This window comes from Bufo bufo, chromosome 3, assembly GCF_905171765.1.
Source record: "Bufo bufo chromosome 3, aBufBuf1.1, whole genome shotgun sequence".
NCBI classification, from domain to species: domain Eukaryota; kingdom Metazoa; phylum Chordata; class Amphibia; order Anura; family Bufonidae; genus Bufo; species Bufo bufo.
The window spans coordinates 38,228,892-38,245,780 of record NC_053391.1 but is presented as its reverse complement, the minus strand read 5'-3'; the positions used below and the strand labels follow the sequence as shown (position 1 = coordinate 38,245,780).

The window sequence follows — 16,889 nt, the reverse complement described above, 5'->3', positions numbered from 1 at the left end:
TCTGCCTCGTTTTGTGCTCAAATTAGCCAACATTTATTCTCTGCTGTTTTCTTTGCTGCTTTATGAACCCTCAGTTTTGTCATTTGGTGAATTATCTAAATGCGAGCTTGTTGAGTTAGAGAATGAAGCCAAGATGATTCCCGCAGAGCCTTCACATGACAATATTTAATACTGCTGTAAATTCAATTAAAGGGAACGTAACATGAGAAATATTATTACATAAATTGGATTTTTATTGTAAACATTTTTTTACATTTTTGTTGACATAGTGTAATGGTGCAGAACCCCAAGCAACCAGACAGTACAGTCCAAACCAGTAAGCATATACAGGTAACCAACCCGAATAATAACCTGTGCAGGGAAACACCAAGGGGACAGCCAGTGACCAGGCCAAAGTTCTTATGCGCAGTATTAGTCCGTGTAACGTGGTACCTAGGGATGAGACGTCAGGATTTCCAGGGTCCGATCCAATGTCATACACGAGACAAACTGTTCAGCAAAGATCTGAAAAGATCGGTATCCAGAGGCAGTCTCTAGAGATAAATCGAGGAAGGCAGAAGTCATGCACAGGAAAGTCTGGGAGAATATGAACCACAACATACACCCAGGTTGTCAAAACAACAGTGGGCACTGACCAGCCAGGGAGATCACCTTTTAAGTACCTGCTAGCCAATCACAAAGTGCCATGTGTCTATTCCTCATAGGTCATATAATGATCCTAATCCCTGACACTTGTGCGGCCTAGGCTGGTCCTTAGTCACTTAACCCATGCCTGCCCTCTAATCTACTAGAATTTATTTACAGGTATTTTTCCCGTCAGCGGCCAGCGTTGCAAATAAGATTTGCATACGTTCAGCCGCTTATACTTTTGCGAACCTCCTCTCGAGCGTGCATGCGGACGCTTGAGCGGCCCAGCATGAATACAGGATCGCGTTGGAACGGAACCCCACCAGTCCGATCAATCTGCCTCTGAGACCCCAGCGGTCTTCCCCTCCGGCGACTATGCGGACACACTACCGCGTCTGCCCGCAAAGAAGTCGGAACCGAAGACTCCCCAGGCACATGCGTGACCTGTCCCGCTACTCCAACAGGGTCCCCCGCAGGCCGAGCCCCACAAGGACCCCTGGGGGCCCCAGTGGATCTCGGAACAGGAGAGTGTCTTACATTACCCCCTCTTGAGGAGGCGGCTCAGAAGACTCCAAATGGGCTTTCCCCGGATTCTCACGGTGGTAAGATGCCACTAATTCATCCGCATGAACCTGGCGGGCAGGTACCCAACATCTCTCCTCTGGACCATAACCCTTCCAGTCCATTAAATACTGGAGGGACCTCTGGGCAAAACGGGAGTCCAAAATCTTATTGACCTCAAATTCAGGCTCCCCTGGAACCTCCACCGGAGATGGACTTCGGATGAAGGGAGCTGACTCGGCTGCCGATTTGAGCAGTGAAACATGGAAGGTGTTCACTCCTTGAATCGACGGAGGAAGAGCAAACTTGTAAGTAACCCGGTTGATCTTCTGTGTCACCAGGTATGGACCAATGAATCTAGGCCCCAACTTGGCAGACGGTTGGCGCAAGGGAATGTTCCGTGTGGAGACTGTGGCAGGCGCAGCACTATGAAGTGCCTTTTGCGCTGTGGCATTAGAAGAATTTTGATATCTTGAGACTTTTAGTCTAACCAGACTGTCTATTACTCTGTAATTCCTCTAGCGCCGTTCTATGGAAACAGTAGGTTTAAAGAGCACACCTAATGCTTCAAATAACTTCTTTATTAACTTCAACTTTTCTTCATATATAACACTGCCGCCTCGGCAGCAGATACCCTTTTATGAGGGGCCACCGGACCCAAGCCCTTGGGTACAAATCTCCCAGGATGCTCATCATGAAACTTCTTGATGAGCCTCGGGGCATGGATCTCAGTAGCTGGGACCCAAGACCTCTCCTCGGGTCCATAGCCCTTCCAGTGGACCAGGTATTGAAAGGAGTTTCTAACCTTTCTAACATCAAAAATTCTAGAGATGATGAATTCATCCTGACCTTCAACCTCCACAGGTGGAGGAGGTTTTTTAATCGGAACCACTGGTGACACATATCTCTTAAGCAACGACTTATGAAACACATCATGTATACGAAAGGAGTCGGGTAGCTTAAGTCTAAAGGACACTGGGTTAACAACTAGTGTTGAGCGAACAGTTCGAGCATAGTTCGGGTCCGTACCGAATTTTGGGGTGTTCGTGACACGGACCCGAACCCGAACTTTTTCGTAAAAGTTCGGGTTCGTCGTTCGGCATGTATTTTGGCGCATTTTGAAAGGCTGCAAAGCAGCCAATCAACATGCATCATACTACTTGCCCTAAGATGCCATCGCAGCCATGCCTACTATTGGCAAGGCTGTGATTGGCCAAGTGCAGCATGTGACTCAGCCTCTATATAAGCTTGTGCGCACGTCGGGACGTGCTCACTCCCGATGTGAATAGAACAGGGATAGACGCAGCTGATGCTAGGGCGAGAATAGGCAGGGATAATTGAATAACTGGAAGCAAATTTCTCTCCTCCACCTGTGATTCATCTGAACAACTGCAGCTGAGCTGCTTTTTTGATAGGGATTGGCTATTTTTAGAGTGGCCAGAGTGATTTTTCCATCCACATGTACCTGGGCTGACCGCCGGCCGCCATTTTGCGACTTGTAGTGCTGCAGCAGAAGCTGCCACAGTGTGCATTCCAAAGCTCCAAACAAGTCAGACATCTACACCTGGGATTCAGACCAATAGCGATTTAGCAGCACAGTCCAAGGCTATTTTTTTTAAAGGTTGTGCAGACCATTTTGTGGCACATGTTACTGGGCTGATAGGCGGCGGCCATCTTGGGACTAGTGCTGCAGCACAATCTCTCCCAACGTCCATTAATCACTTGTAATAGTGGTCTGTGCCATAGAAATCCTACATCAGGGACTTGGGTGTGCTTGTGTCACCCCTACTAATACCAGTCCACCTGTAATCCATACAGTGAAAAGCCATAAAGTATTCCAGTGAGGGAATTTTTTTTTTTATTTAAAAAAGGCCAAGTTAGTTTATCTGGCGTTCAATATACTAGATACAGTTAGGCCTGCGTTTCATACATCTGGAATTAGCAAACTAATGTGCTGGGGTTGGGAAAACATATATGTACCCATACTAGAATCTGTCAAAGAAAGCGGTACTCACATATAACAGTCATTCCATCTGTAATCCATACAGTCAAAAGACTGAAAGTATTCCAGTGAGGGGATTTTGCTTATAAAAAATAATATATTTCATTGTGGTGCGAGTTGAATCGCAACAATGAAGAAAAATACTATTAAGGGACGAGGACGCGGTCGTGGTGGTGTCCGTGGAGCCTCTGTTGCTGGTAGAGGACGTGGCCGTTCGGCCCCAGGCGCACACAGTAGGGAACGAACTCCCTCAACTAGCCGGCAGAATGTACCGCAATATCTCGTGGGGCCCAATGCCGCTCTTAGGATGGTAAGGCCTGAGCAGGTACAGGCATTAATCGATTGGGTGGCCGACAGTGCTTCCAGCACGTTCACCACATGGTCTTCCACCCAGTCTTCTGCGGAAAGCGCACAGGTGGCACCTGAAAACCAAGCCCATCAGTCTGTCACATCACCCCCAAGCATATCAGGGAAACGGTCTGAGCCACAAGTTATGCAGCAGTCTCTTCTTCTGTTTGAAGACTCTGCTTCCAGGGTTTCCCAGGGGCGTCCACCTAGCCCTTCCCCAGTGGAGGAAGACATACCATGCACTGACGCACAACCACTTATGTCTCCAGATGAAGAGGACATGGGAATACCACCACAGCAGAGTCACCGACTCTCTGATGATGACGAAACACAGGTGCCCACTGCCGCGTCTTTTTGCAGTGTGCAGACTGAACAGGAGGAGGTCAGGGAGGGAGACTGGGTGGAAGACGATGCAGAGGACGATGAGGTCTTAGACCCCACATGGACTGAAGGTCGTGGCGATGACTTTCACAGTTCAGAGGAAGAGGTAGTGGTGAGACCGAGACAACAGCGAAGCCAAAGAGGGAGCAGGGGGCCAAAGCAGACGAGCCGCCGCCCCCAGAGTTCGCCTGCTACTGGACATCGCCAACAGGGACCCAGCCCCACAAAGGCAGCTTCAAAGAGTTCCCTGGCATGGCACTTCTTTAAACAATGTCCTACCGACAAGACCCGAGTGACTTGCACGCTCTGCCATCAGAGCCTGAGGCGAGGCATTAACGTTCTGAACCTCAGCACAACCTGCATGACCAGGCATCTACATGCAAAGCATGAACTGCAGTGGGGTACACACCTTAAAAACCAGGCACTCGCTGAGGCTCCCCCTGCTCCCTCTACCGCTGCTGCCTCGGCTTCCGCCTCGAGAGGAATGTTGCCACCTGCCGAGCAGCAAACAGAGGATGTGCCACCGACACCACCACCACCGCCACCGTCAACTAGCGTCTCCACTATATCACACAGCAGCGTTCAGCTCTCAATATCTCAAACCTTAGAGAGGAAGCGCAAATTCCCCCCGAGTCACCCTCGAGCCCTTGGCCTGAACGCCAGCATTTCTAAACTGCTGGCCTTTGAAATGCTGTCATTCCGGCTGGTGGACACAGACAGCTTCAAACAGCTGATGGCCATGGCTGTCCCGCAGTATGTGGTTCCCAGCCGCCACTACTTCTCCAAGACAGCCGTGCCTTCCCTGCACATGCAAGTGTCCGATAAAATCAAGTGTGCACTGCGCAACGCCATTTGTGGCAAGGTCCACCTAACCACAGATACGTGGACCAGTAAGCACGGCCAGGGACGCTATATCTCACTAACTGCACACTGGATGAATGTAGTGGCGGCTGGGCCCCCGGCGGACAGTTCCTTGGCGCACGTCCTTCCGCCCCCTAGGATCGCAGGGCATCATTCTCTGCCTCCTGTAGCCTCCTCCTCCTACTCGGCTTCCTCCTCCACTGCTTCCACCAGCTCATCCGGTCAGCCACACACCTTCACCACCAACTTCAGCACAGCCCGGGGTAAACGTCAGCAGGCCATTCTGAAACTCATATGTTTGGGGGACAGGCCCCACAGCGCAAAGGAGTTGTGGCGGGGTATTGAACAACAGACCGACGAGTGGTTTCTGCCGGTGGGCCTCAAGCCAGGCCTGGTGGTATGCGATAATGGGCGAAATCTCGTGGCAGCTCTGGGACTAGCCGGTTTGACGCACATCCCTTGCCTGGCGCATGTGCTGAACTTGGTGGTGCAGAGGTTCATTCACCACTACCCCAACATGTCAGAGCTGCTGCATAAAGTGCGGGCCGTCTGTGCGCGCTTCCGCCGTTCACATCCTGCCGCTGCTCGCCTGTCTGCGCTACAGCGGAACTTCGGCCTTCCCGCTCACCGCCTCATATGCGACGTGCCCACCCGGTGGAACTCCACCTTGCACATGCTGGAGAGACTGTGCGAGCAGCAGCAGGCCATAGTGGAGTTTCAGCTGCAGCACGCTCGCGTCAGTCGTACTGCCGAACAGCACCACTTCACCACCAATGATTGGGCCTCCATGCGAGACCTGTGTGCCCTGCTGCGCTGTTTCGAGTACTCCACCAACATGGCCAGTGGCGATGACACTGTTATCAGCGTTACAATACCACTTCTATGTCTCCTTGAGAAAACACTTAGGGAAATGATGTTAGAGGAGGTGGCCCAGGTGGAGGAGGAGGAGGAGGATGAGGGCTCGTTTCTAACACTTTCGGGCCAGTCTGTTCGAAGTGGCTCAGAGGGAGGTTTGTTTAAGCAGCAGAGGACAGGTTCACAAGTCGCCAGCCAAGGCACTGTACTGGAGGACGAGGAGGATGAGGAGGAGGAGGTGGAGGGGGACGAGGATGACGCAAGTTCACAGCGGGGTGGCAGCCCAGGCCCATCACTGGTGCGTGGCTGGGGGGATACGGTGGACGATGACGATACGCCTCCCACAGAGGACAGCTTGTCCTTACCCATGGGTAGCCTGGCCCACATGAGCGAATATATGCTCCAATGCCTGCGCAACGACAGCAGAGTTGCCCACGTTTTAACGTGTGCAGACTACTGGGTGGCCACCCTGCTGGATCCCCGGTATAAAGACAATGTGCCCACTTTAATTCCTGAACTGGAGCGCGACTGTAAGATGCGCGAGTACAAGCGCACGCTGATAGAGGCGCTCTTGAGAGCATTCCCACATGTCACAGGGGAACAGGTGGAAGGTGAAGGCAGAGGAGTGGCAAGAGGTCGCCAACGCAGCTGTGTCACGGCCAGCTCATCTGAGGGCAGGGTTAGCATGGCAGAAATGTGGAAAAGTTTTGTCTCCACGCCACAGCTATCTGCACCGACACCTGATACGGAACGTGTTAGCAGGAGGCAGCATTTCACTAACATGGTTGAACAGTATGTCTGCACACCCCTCCACATCCTGACGGATGGTTCGGCCCCATTCAACTACTGGGTTTCGAAATTGTCCACGTGGCCAGAGTTAGCATGTTATGCCTTGGAGGTGCTTTCCTGCCCGGCGGCCAGCGTTTTATCTGAACGCGTATTCAGCACGGCAGGGGGCGTCATTACTGACAAGCGCAGCCGCCTGTCCACAGCCAACGTGGACAAGCTGACCTTCATAAAGATGAACCAGGCATGGATCCCACAGGACCTGTCCCTCCCTTGTGCAGAGTAGTCCTTATTAACTGCCTAAAACATGTCTTGTTGTGCTACGGGCCACTTCTTTATTTGATACAAATTTTATGAAACCCACAGTTGAATGAAACTCTTCTCTGTCTGGGCGCCGGGGCCTAACCAGATGAAAGTGGCCGGTTAAACTAACGGGTGACATGAAGCCATAACCTCTGCCATGCTACCTCTGTCTTCTGTCTGGGTGCTGAGGCCTAAGTCAAATAAAGCGGTCTTCTGCTGTGCTGGGGGATATGAAGCTAATCTCTGACCTCTCTCCTCTGTCTGGGTCCAAAGGCCTAAATCACTGAAAGAGGCCTTCTCCTGTGGTGTGTGATATGATGCCAGAATATGTGCTGTGGGGCCTCTCTCCTCTTCCTGGGTGCAGGGGTCAAATAAACTAAATTGTGGCCTACTCCTGTGGTGGTTGATATGATGCCTGATTCTCTGATGTGGAACCTCTCTCCTCTGTTTGGGTGAAGGGGTCAAAGTAACTAAATGGTGGCTTCTCCTGTGGTGGCTGATATGATGCCAGAATATGTGCTGTGGTGCCTCTCTCCTCTTCCTGGGTGCAGGGGTCAAAGTAACTAAATGGTGGCTTCTCCTGTGGTGGCTGATATGATGCCAGAATATGTGCTGTGGGGCCTCTCTCCTCTTCCTGGGTGCAGGGGTCAAAGTAACTCAATGGTGGCTTCTCCTGTGGTGGCTGATATGATGCCAGAATATGTGCTGTGGTGCCTCTCTCCTCTTCCTGGGTGCGGGGGTCAAAGTAACTCAATGGTGGCTTCTCCTGTGGTGGCTGATATGATGCCAGAATATGTGCTGTGGTGCCTCTCTCCTCTTCCTGGGTGCGGGGGTCAAAGTAACTCAATGGTGGCTTCTCCTGTGGTGGCTGATATGATGCCAGAATATGTGCTGTGGTGCCTCTCTCCTCTTCCTGGGTGCAGGGGTCAAAGTAACTAAATGGTGGCTTCTCCTGTGGTGGTTGATATGATTGATGCCTGATTCTCTGCTGTGAAACCTCTCTCCTCCATCTGGGTGTAGGGGTCAAAGTCTTTCAAAGTCGCCTTCTCCTGTGCTGATTGATATAAAGCTGATGGTTGTGCCATCTGACATGGTTGCCAGGGTCTGATTCAATGGGGGCCTACTCCTGTGGTGGGTGATCTAAATGCCTGATTCTCTGCTGTGAAACCTCTCTCCTCCGTCTGGGTGTAGGGGTCAAAGTCTTTCAAAGTCGCCTTCTCCTGTGCTGATTGATATGAAGCTGATGGTTGTGCCATCTGACATGGTTGCCGGGGTCCCATTAAATTGGGGCCTACTCCTGTGGTGGGTGATCTAAATGCCTGATTCTCTGCTTTGAAACCTCTCTCCTCCGTCCGGGTGTAGGGGTCAAAGTCTGTCAAAGTCGCCTTCTCCTGTGCTGATTGATATAAAGCTTATGCTTGTGCCATCTGACATGGTTGCCGGGGTCTGATTCAATGGTGGCCTACTCCTGTGGTGGGTGATCTAAATGCCTGATTCTCTGCTGTGTAACCTCTCTTCTCCGTCTGGGTGTAGGGGTCAAAGTAACTAAATGGTGGCCTACTCCTGTGGTGGGTGATATGATGCCTGGTTCTCTGCTGTGGGACCTCTCTCCTTTGTCTGGGTGCTGTGGTCAAAATAATAGTAAGTGACCTTCTCCATTGGTGGGTGACTTGAAGCCTGATTCTGTGCTATGGGACCTCACTCCAATTAATATTGTTTAATTTTTATTTATTTTATGTTAACTCATCATTTCCCTATCTACATTTGTTTGCAGGGGATTTAACTACATTTTGCTGCCTTTTGCAGCCCTCTAGCCTTTTCCGGGTGTGTTTTACAGCCTTTTTAGTGCCCAAAAGTTCGGGTCCCCATTGACTTCTATGGGGTTCGGGTTCGGGATGAAGTTCGGGTCGAGTTCGGATCCCGAACCCGAACATTTTTCGAAAGTTCGGCCGAACTCGTCGAACCCGAACATCCAGGTGTTCGCTCAACTCTATTAACAACCTCAATAATATTGTATGGTCCAATGAAACGCGGAGAGAATTTCCTAGAACACTGTTTCAAAGCAAGATTCTTAGTCGACAATCACACCTTATCGCCGAGTACAAAATTTACCCCCTTGGAATGTCTTTTATTGGCATGTTTACACTGGGTTTCCTGGGTCTTTTCCAGGTTCGTTTGAACCTGTGCCCAGACTGTGCACAGTCTAGAGGTAAAAGAATCTGCCTGCGGGTTGAGTGAGGATACAGAGGGACTAGAACAAAAGTGAGGATGCAAACCACTGTTACAAAAAAAAGGAGACACCCCCGTGGAAGAATTAACTCGATTGTTAATAGCGAATTCTGCCAACGGGAGGTATCTCACCCATAAGAGTTGATTATGTGATACATAGCACCTTAGAAAAAGCTCCACTGCCTGATTTAACCATTCCGTCTGCCCATCGGTCTGTGGATGGAAAGCAGACGAAAAGGATAAAGAGATGTTGCATCTTCGACAAAAAGCCCTCCAGAGACCAGAAACAAACTGAACGCCTCTATCAGAGACGATATTCTCAGGGACACCACGCAGACGTACCACATGTTCAATGAACAAGGATGCTAAGGTCTTCGCATCAGGGAGCTTACTTAAAGGAACAAAGTGCACCATCTTGCTAAAACAGTCAACCACTACCCACACCACTGATTTCCCCTCAGAAGGGGGCAGATCAGAAATAAAATCCATGGAAATGTGAGACCATGGCTTGCAGGGAATGGGTAGTGGTTGTAGTTCACCAGCGGGAAGTGTTCTCGGGGTCTTAGACCTGGCTCAAACATCGCAAGCCAAAACATAAGACCGTACATCCTTGGCCAAAGTGGGCCACCAGAAAGACCTCAGCAGCAATTCCTTAGTGGCAGCAATACCTGGATAACCAGAGAGCACGGAGTCATGACATTCACCCATTAATTGAAAACGAAAGCACTCAGGAACAAATAACTTATCCGCCAGGGTTTGTGGAGGAGCAAGTTGCTGAGCCTGTTGAATCTCAGAGGAAAGATCCACAGAAACTGCTGCCACACAGATGCTTGCCGGCAAGATGGGTTCCAGGGAGGTGTCAGGAGGTTGGACGGCATTAAAACTCCGGGACAAGGCATCTGCCTTAATATTTTTACTTCCTGGTCTGAAAGTAACAGAAAAATTAAAACGAGTAAAAAACAGGGCCCATCTGGCTTGTCTAGGATTAAGGCGTTTGGCCGCCTCAAGAAACACTAAGTTCTTATGATCGGTAAGGACAGTAATACGGTGTCTAGCCCCTTCTAAAAAATGCCTCTATTCCTCAAATGCCCATTTTATGGCCAGTAATTCGCGGTTTCCAATATCGTGATTTCTCTCCGAAGGAGAGAACTTACGTGAGAAGAAGGCGCATGGCCTTAAATTAGTTAGGTTAGAAGACCCCTGAGAAAGGATGGCCCCCACACCGTCCTCTGAGGCATCAACCTCCACCACAAAAGGTTCCTCGTTATCGGGCTGAACCAATACTGGAGCCATTTGAAAACTGTTTTTAAGGGTATCAAAGGCCCGACAGGCCTCCAATGACCAGTTAACCAGATCAGAACCTTTTTTAGTTAAGTCAGTAAGGGGCTTGGCAATAACAGAAAAATTCTTTATGAAATTACGGTAAAAATTGGCGAATCCTAAAAAGCGTTGGAGTGCCTTTAAGGAGGATGGTCTTACCCAGTCTTGGATAGCCTGAACCTTACTGGGATCCATTTTAAATGAATGAGGAGTAAGAATATAGCCGAGATAAGGAATCTCTTGAGCTCCAAACACACATTTCTCTAATTTAACGGACAGATGATTCTCCCTGAGGATTTTAAGAATCAAACTGAATTGAGACACATGAGAATCCCAGTCATGTGAAAAGACAAGAATATCATCGAGATAAACAATCATAACTTTGCCGATGTCATTCATGAAATTCTGAAACACAGCTGGGGCATTGCAAAGACCGAATGGCATAACAAGATACTCAAAGTGTCCCTCTGGAGTATTAAAAGCAGTTTTCCACTCATCTCCCTCCTTAATATGAACTAGGTTATACGCTCCTCTCAAATCAAATTTAGAAAACCACGAAGCACCCAAAATCTGGTTAAACAAATCAGGAATCAACGGGATGGAATACTGATTCCTAATAGTGATTTTATTCAAATTTCTATAGTCAATGCAGGGCCTGAGACCACCATCCTTCTTTTTAATGAAAAAGAATCCTGCTCCCAGGGGAGAGGTTGAGGGCCTAATATGTCCCTTCTTGAGACTCTCCTGGATATAGTCTTTCATGGCCCTGCGCTCAGGACCGGAAAGATTATAAATCCGTCCTTTAGGAAATTTGGACTCGGGTACCAAGTCGATAACACAGTCATAAGACCTATGGGGAGAGAGAGTATCTGTCTCAGGGGTGGAAAAAACATCTGAATAATCAGAAATAAAATAAGGAATAATATCTGATGAAACCCCAGCTTGAACTACGGTTAAGCAAGAACTACAGTTAGGCCCCCATCTCTCTAACTCGCCCGAACTCCAGTTAATGACCAGATTGTGTTGCTGAAGCCAGGGCATACCAAGGACTACCTGAACAGGAAGATTCTCTAAAACAAAGAAAGAGCATTTCTGTGAGTGGCAGACCACCACAGACAGGGTAACCTCCGGAGTAGGGGGGTAGAATCGATGGCGACAACCTGGATCGGGGTGGACAATTCTAGTATAGTAATTCCCATTTGTTCAACAAATTTGCAATTAATAAAACTAAAAGCTGACCCTGAATCCACAAAGGCATTTCCTGACCCCTTTAAGACTCCAAAGGCAATAGAAACCGGCAACAATAATTTACTTCTTACCACCTCCGGGAGTACCTTGTCCTTGGATCTTTCAGACTTGGATGACTTTCCAGAAGGCAGAGCTTTAGGACACTGACGGATCCAGTGGTCGGGATCCCCACAATAAAAACAAGAGCCCCGACGACGGCGTAGCTCTCTTCGCGTCATCCCGAGTTGCATGGGCTTGTCCGAGTGGGCCTTCATCTTGGGTTCAATGGGGGAAACCTCAGGTTGGAGAAGGGTATGAGGAGAAAACAAATGCTCTCGCTGTCTCTCTCTGATCCGTCTATCTAGTCTGATGGCTAGCGTCATGGTCTCCTCTAAAGAGTCAGGACAGGGATAACAAACCAACATGTCTTTTAACTTCTCAGTTAAACCTGCCCTAAATTGACATTTGAGCACTGGTTCGTTCCAACCCGAGGGAACCCACCACTTGCGGAACTGCGTACAATAATCCTCCATAGGACGATTCCCCTGAGCGAGGGCCTTACGATTGAATTCTGCCACAGAGGCTCGGGCTGGTTCATCATAAAAAAAAACTAACGCCTGGAAAAAGAGGTCCACAGAATTAAGACAAGGTGAATCCAGAGGCAAAGAAAAGGCCCATTCCTGGGGGTCCCCTTGAAGCAGGGAGATGATAATACCAACCCTCTGTGTATCAGGACCAGAGGAGTGAGGACGTAGTCGAAAATAAAGTTTACAGCTTTCCTTGAAAGCTAAAAAACTTTGGCGGTCACCTGAAAACCGATCGGGCAATTTAATGTGTGGTTCCACCTGAACGGTGGCGGGAGCAAGAATTGGGGGAGTTCAGACGGTCTCCTGAACCTGTAGTCTCTTTCCAAGTTCCTGGACTATTTGAGCAAGACCCTGCACATGTTCGGTGAGGCTCTGTAGACGGTCCATGCTAAATTAAGGCCTGTGATTCTGTCACGGGGTAACGTCACGGGTATAAAGATAGAGCGAAGGTGCACCCCCTGAGCTGCCACCCGGTCCCCTGTCCCTGCCTACTTGCACCACCCGCCCTAGGTGACGGGGCGCAACTGGGCGACAGTCCCTGACCTGAGTAAGTGCAAGCAGAGAGATAGAGACAGCAGGGAAGCGGACAGCCAATGAGAGGTAGCACTAGAGCGGACAGAGAGGTGGAACTAGCAAGGTACCACCAAAAACGGAAGGGCGAGGCGGGTCAACTAGCCGGGGTCAGTCCAGGAGGTCACGTCAGTACGAGGGAGGAGACAGAGACAGATCCGAGAGCGGGCCGAGGTCAAAATCCGGGAGGTCACGTCAGTACAAGAGAAGAGGCAAAGACAAAATCCAAAAGCAAGCCGAGGTCAATATCCGAGAGGTAGCGTCAAGGTTCAGGGAGCAGGCAGAAGAGGTGTCAGGAAGCAGATCAAGGGTCCTTTGACACCCCGTTACACTTACCTTACATTACCAAATGAATCTTAAAGGCATTTTATATTTTTCTGCTTCTGTGAACACAAAATATAACAGTTACATGGCATCCAAAACATGATGTCACAGTAAATAACTCTGCTTTTGTCTTTAACACATAAACATAGGAACTGTATTAAGGTTATTGGCAGGTTTAGCTGTATACAAATATAAGATATACTAGCAACCTAGGACAGGTCTTAGCTGGCCAGCTACAGAGACCCACACTGGATATCCTACCTTAAATTCTTGCTCTGCAGTGCGATAACGATCAGCAAATCTTTTCTGATGCGCCACCGCAGTACGAAGATTCCGCCGTGCCAACAAGCAAATGGGTTGTCTATCCTGGAACCATTGGTCCACAACCAATGACTCACCGGTTAGTCAGTGGAGGCCCCTGCCAGAGAGGAGAGTCTTGGCTCAGAGTCACGTACCGAAATGGTTTCTGAGAAACAACGGGAGAGAGCATCTGCTTTGACATTTTTGGGTCCCGGTTTGTAAGTTAACCGGAAATTAAAGTGAGTGAAAAATAATGCTTAGCGAGCTTGACGAGAATTTAACCTCTTGGCACCTTAGATGTATTCGAGGTTTTCGTTTTCGGTGTACACTGTAATGGGATGTTCCGCTCCCTCTAGCCAATGTCTCCACTCTTGAAAGGCCAACTTAACTCCCAGAAGCTTTCTATTGCCGATGTCATAATTGCATTCGGCTATTCAGAGCTTCCGGCAGAAAAAGGAACAAGGATGAAGCCTCTCAGGATTTCCAGAATACTGAGAGAGAACCGCCCCCACACCAACCTCAGAGGCGTCAACCTCGAGGACAAAAGGTCGATAAGTGTCTGGATGAGTTAGGATTGGTGCGGAGCAGAAAGCCTGCTTCAGCGTCTCAAAGGCTCCGCCAGCCTCTCTTGTCCACTTAGAAGGGTTCACCCCCTTCTTAGTGAGGTTCGTGAGAGGCATTACCACCGCAGAAAAGTTCTTAATAAATTTGCAGTAGAAGTTGGCAAAACCTAAGAAACGCTGTAATCTCTTCAGGTCCTTAGGCTGAGGCCAATCCAGAACAGCTGAGGGCTTGGATGGATCCACCACCAATCCACATTCAGAGACAATATGCCCTAGAAAGGGCAATTCTCTCACCTCAGACAGGCACTTCTCGAGTTTGGCGTATAGGCGATTCTTCCTTCTTCTGGAAAACCTGACACACATGATCCCGTTGAGTCTGCGGGTCCGATGAGTAGATTAGTATATTGTCTATGTAGACAACCACGAATCTAACTAAGAAATCCTGGAGGACATCATTGATGAACTCCTGGAGGACCACAGGGGCATTACAGAGACCGAAAGGCATTACGAGATACTCGTAATGCCCGTCCCTAGTGTTAAATGTGGTCTTCCATTTGTCACACTTTCGAATGCGTACCAAATTGTATGCACCCCGCAAATCGAGTTTGGTGAAGACTCGAGACCCCGCCACCTGAGAGAACAAGTCCTCAATAAGTGGAAGAGGTTACCGATTCTTCACCGTAATTCGATTGAGGGAGCAAAAATCGATACAGGGTCTCAATCCGCCATGTTTCTTCTCCAAGAAGAAGAATCCCGCGCCCGGGAGAAGTGGACGGTCGAATGAAACCTTTATCGAGGTTCTCTTTTATATAATCCCGCTGGGCCTGAATCTCAGGCCCAGTGAGATTATACAGATGTCCTCTGGGTGGCATGGTACCTGGCAACAAATCAATAGGACAATCATATGGCCTATAAGGAGGTAACACATAAGCCCCCCGTGGGCTGAACACGTCCTGGAAGTGGTGATAATGTTTAGGTAACGCACTCAGCACTTCCGTGGATGCAAGTGGCAACACCGAACAAAAGCACCTAGTGAAGCAATCAGAACTCCACTTGCAAATTCGTCCGGAGTGCCAGTCCACTACTGAATTATGAAGTTTTAGCCAGGGGAGACCCAAAATCACAGGAGTGGATGGCATGTCCAGAGTTAAAAGGTTTAAGACCTCCCGGTGACCAGCCCCCACCGTTACCTGCAACCCGGGTGTCATCCACAACGACTGGCCTTTTTGAAGGGGAGATCCGTCCACAGCGGTGACTGAAATGGCGGCTTCCGGCTTGAAGACTGGAATCTGTAGCTGTCGAAACAAGGAAGAGTCAATAAAATTTCCGGCAGCTTCCGAGTCAAGTAGCGCGGAAATAGGATGGTCCCTCCCTTGCCACTCAATAGAAATGAGTATGAGAAGCCGACTTCTTTTAAGAGGAGGCAGCAGAGTACCTAGTGGATTCTCCTCGATTTCCACTAGGCTTTGTCGTTTTCTGGCAGGAGTAATGGGCATTTCTTTAGCTGGTGACCAACTCCTCCACAATATAGACAATGACCCTCGTTTTGACGACGAGCCCTCTCAGTAGGGGTAAGATGATAGGACCCCAGTTTCATGGGTTCCTCAGCCGGTTTACTGGGTCTTGGAAATGGGCTGGATGATACGGGGCGAGAAGCCTGCTGCAGACGACGTTCCCGAATTCGACGATCAGTGTCGATTGCTTGCTGGATTGCCACATCTAGTGATGGTGGGGATGGTAGAGATAATAGCAAGTATCTGACAGAGTCAGAGAGTCCCAACTCTTGAGCGGCCCAGCAAGAATACACAATCCCGTCAGCACGAATACCGGAACGGAACCTGCAGGTGATACTGGAGACAGGACCGACCGCTGCGTGCTGCCACCAGTCCGGTCAATCTGCCTCCGAGACCTTGGCGGTCTCTACCTCCAGCGACCATGTGGACGCACTACCGCGTCTGCCCGCAAAGGAGACGGAACCGAAGACTCCCCAGGCACATGCATTACCTGTCCCGCTACAACAACGGAGTGGATCTCAGAACAGGACAGTGTCTTAAACATAGTTTTTTTTTTTTTTTTATGTGTCTATCCATGTAAAAAAAAGTATTATGTGAAAGTTTTCACTCTATCTCCTAGGAGTAGACACAACTGTTGCTTTCTATCTATTTGTAATGTAACGTGAATTCAAAAGATTTGAGAATGAATTAGCTTACGCAGGCTAAGTGAATAAATATATTTAAATATTTATAGTTTTGAATATACAATACCACAAACAAATCACATACTGAATAATAAAAAGTATACATCACTAGCCTAAATATGCAATATTATGCAATAACACATGACTGTCTACCACGTTATAACACAGGACCAACAACCCAGTATGTACAAGAGATAGGGCAAATCAATACGTGCATCCTACCCAGGATGAAGTTTAAGCTGGAGTCTCCTGAAATGTATGTGTGCCACAGAGTTTAAACCTTTTAGCCCCTCCTCCAGTGTGCAGCACGCATGTCTCTGAGATCACTCAGAAATATGGTCTTTTCAGCACAATGGGGGATGGGTACTAGATTTACAAGGCACATCATTACGCAGAATGGTAATAATAAAAGATAGCAGAATTAAAGGGACAGAACCAATCGGTACTTAAAAAATACCCTTACAATACACTATTGTAACTCACTTGTCAGCTGTCAGATTTTTGTTTTTTATCATTCAAGGGTAGGTGAATTAATGACAGCTCTATTATACTGCTAAATAAGGTAGCATATTATAGGGAATGTGTCACCAAAATGTTTTATTTTGCCAGTTAGCAGATAGTAACACACTTTGTTTATTATTTTCTGATTGCAGATTTTCTTATTCTAGGTTTTCAACATGATTATAGGGGCAGCCACCATGTGCCATAGACACAGCAGCCACCATGTGCCATAGACACAATGGACAGGAGCTGACCCTATTGACTTCTATGGGAGAATTTTCTAGGTATGCTGTGTGACCTGTGAAAAGGTCAGGAGGGAGATGATAAGCTTGACAATTTCCTATGGA

At 48.7% G+C, this 16,889-nt stretch overlaps 1 long non-coding RNA gene across 1 annotated transcript; it reads right to left on the bottom strand.

Annotated features, from left to right (window-relative positions):
* Window positions 1-562: 562 nt before the first annotated feature.
* Window positions 563-15,753, bottom strand: LOC120993197. Its single transcript, XR_005777162.1, has 3 exons — window positions 15,728-15,753; window positions 15,253-15,254; window positions 563-697 (listed from the first exon to the last, which is right to left on the bottom strand). It is a non-coding gene; the product is annotated as an uncharacterized LOC120993197 (long non-coding RNA).
* Window positions 15,754-16,889: the final 1,136 nt, after the last annotated feature.